The sequence below is a fragment of the Triticum dicoccoides genome, chromosome 3A (assembly GCF_002162155.2).
Source record: "Triticum dicoccoides isolate Atlit2015 ecotype Zavitan chromosome 3A, WEW_v2.0, whole genome shotgun sequence".
NCBI lineage: Eukaryota > Viridiplantae > Streptophyta > Magnoliopsida > Poales > Poaceae > Triticum > Triticum dicoccoides.
Genome location: NC_041384.1, coordinates 312,955,901 through 312,958,790, shown reverse-complemented (window position 1 = coordinate 312,958,790; position 2,890 = coordinate 312,955,901). Strand labels below are relative to the sequence as shown.

The window sequence follows — 2,890 nt, the reverse complement described above, 5'->3', positions numbered from 1 at the left end:
TTTTTCTTAGCCCTTTTTTTCCTCTATGTGTATGGCACCTTGGCCCCACAACCCTATTGACCGGTCCTCATTGACTCGGTTGACCACCTTCCAGCCCCACTTGTCATTGACACTGGCTGACCGAGCACAATAATGCCATTATTTTTTTTCTTAGCCCTTTTTTTCCTCTATGTGTATGGCACCTTGGCCCCACAACCCTGTTGACCGGTCCTCATTGACTCGGTTGACCACCCTCCAGCCCCACTTGTCATTGACAGTGGCTGACCGAGCACAATAATGCCATTATATTTGCAATGCATATAACTCATAACCGTGTATCGGATCTAAAAATGTCATATACTCCCTCCGTTCTGATACAATTATCGTTGGGCGTTCTCTCCGACCAGGTGAAAACATACAAAAGTACAGAAATACCCCTAGTTTCAAATCAGATCATCTTCCTCCTCCATCCGCGAGGCAGCGCTGCTCCAGGCCCCTTTGTCGGGCTCCTCCAAGCCAGCGTCCCTCCGCCGGGCTCCTCCAGGCCAGCAATCCTCTTTGCACCTCCACCCAGGAGACCTGGGATTGAATCCTAGCCTCCTCATTTTCTCTTAGCCCTTTTTTCCTCTATGTGTATGGTGCCTTGGCCCCACAATCATGTTGACCGGTCCTCATTGACTAGGTTGACCACCCTCCAGCCCCATTTGTCATTGACAGTGGTTGACCGAGCCCATGCTCCCCTGTTGTTTTACTTTCTTTTGCATATTTATAGTAATGCCATTATTTTTGCAATGCATATAACTTAATAACCGTGCATCGGATTTAAACATGTCATATACTACCTCCATTCCGAAATAATTGTCGTTGGAAGTTCTCTCCAACCAGATGAAAATGTACAGAAGTACAGAAATACCCCTAGTTTGAAATCAAATCATCTTCCTCCTCCATCCGCGAGGCAGGGCTGCTCCAGGCCCCTTTGTCAGGCTCCTTCAGGCCAGCGCCCCTTAGCTGGGCTCCTCCAGGCCAGCACTCCTCTTTGCCCCTCCGCCGGGCTCCTCCAGGGCAGCGCTCCTCTTTGGCCCTCTGCCAAGCCCCTCATCGCCCCTGCTTCTCTTTCGGGCTCCTCCAGGCCAGCGCTCACCTCCTGCCCCGCCTAGCCCTGGCTAGCGCTCAACTCCTCCTCCGCCCCCACCTCCTCCACGGCCACCAGCGCCTCCGTCCCAGCGAACTCCCCTGCTTCTGCTCATCTTTGTGGTAGGCACTCCTTCAAATTGTTCATGTTAATTGATCATGTTATTTTTGGAAACGTTCAATCATGATCTGCTAGTTTGGAAACGTTTACTCAAGAAATCGGTCAATCGGGATATCAAAATATTTTGGTAATGGAATACTAGCAGTATATTGGTATCAAGATCATGATCTACTAGTTTTGAAAACGCTCACTCAGGAAATCAGTCAATCGGGATATCAAAATGTTTTGGTAATGGAGTAGTATACACTGTACATTCTCGCTAGGTGTGGGTACAAAATTACAGTATCTTGAGTGTCCCCACCAACAGAATTACAGTTAAGAAAATTCAGCCAGACGCAATTTCAAAATAGAAAGACCAGTCACAAAACAGAAAGTCTTGGTTTGAATTTCCCAAAAAAGAAGTCTTGGTTTGAAAATGGTACGTAGGTTACCTTACCAGCTTCTCTTTCTTTCATTCATTTCCATCACCATCACCTTGGCTCGAGTTCTCTTTCTTTCACACTGCCAAACGAATTCAGTTAGGAGTAACACTAAGTGAATCAAATTTGCAGATGATGTACTGAAAAGGGTGTTGTTTCTTGACAAGAAAAGGCGGAATTGATGTACTGAAAAGGGTGTTGTTTCTGAAAAAAGTTGTCATATTATGAGTTCACCTAAGAAAATTAAACTGGTTTCTGAAAGTTCGAATAAGGTGCACAAAGCCTTAAGGTTCAAATAAGATGACCATCACAGTAAAAGCAATATTGACATGGAGTAGACATTAGCACTAATTGAAATGAGTAAACACTAGCAATATTAACAGAATTAAACACTAACAATATTAACGGGAGTAAACAGAAATATTAGTACAAGTGCCATACTACTGCAAGTGCTAAATCTGATTTGGTCTTTTGCAAGATTTTACTCCTACAATACTCCTAATTAACTGAAGAAGATCTTGAACTAATGTAAGAGAAGAGAAAAAGAAGAGAGAAGCAAGAATTTAGTTAATTTTAATTAACTAAAAAAGGATTCAGTTAATTTTACTACTACACTAAATCTGGAATACTCCTACACTAAAGTACTCCTAATTAACTAAAGAAGACCTTGAGCCTTTTAAACAACATCAGCAGCAGTATATAGATAAGCAATCATTTTTATGCTCTGCTCATCATCTCCGGACAGAAAATTACTCATCGAACTACCGTACTGAATCAAGAACTACTCATCGAACCACAGTACTGGATCAGAGAACCCATTTTAAATCAGAGTTGCAGAGCGAGGGGCTCACCGAGGTAGAAGGTCTTGGCATAGGCATCGCCAAGGCGGCCCCAGCAGAGCCACCAGCGGTGCTTACCCGCCTCGGCTTCCCGTGCAACATTCTGATGCAGAGGCCGGGGGTTATCCCCCTTTTCAAAAAAAAGTTAAATACTCAACTTGGTTCAGGCAACTTAATTTACTTGAATTCGGGATACATGCAACTTAACGAAACCATCAACTTGGTGGAACTAATATAGCACCATAGGCAACAATTGATTATGATTAAGTTGGGGTCTACTCCAGTTAAAGCTGGAGTACATGAGTATTTGACTGGAAGACAAGTGAAGCTACAACATTGTACTCCAGTTAAATAAGGATACAGTAAGCTTGAATTTCAGGATACAGTAAGCTTGAATTGCC

The 2,890-nt window shown here is 43.7% G+C and overlaps 1 long non-coding RNA gene across 1 annotated transcript; it reads right to left on the bottom strand.

Annotated features, from left to right (window-relative positions):
* Positions 1-1,179: 1,179 nt before the first annotated feature.
* On the bottom strand, positions 1,180-2,572 carry LOC119271549. The gene is made up of 3 exons (XR_005134595.1): positions 2,502-2,572; positions 1,668-1,732; positions 1,180-1,243 (listed from the first exon to the last, which is right to left on the bottom strand). It is a non-coding gene; the product is annotated as an uncharacterized LOC119271549 (long non-coding RNA).
* Between the last annotated feature and the right edge of the window lie 318 nt (positions 2,573-2,890).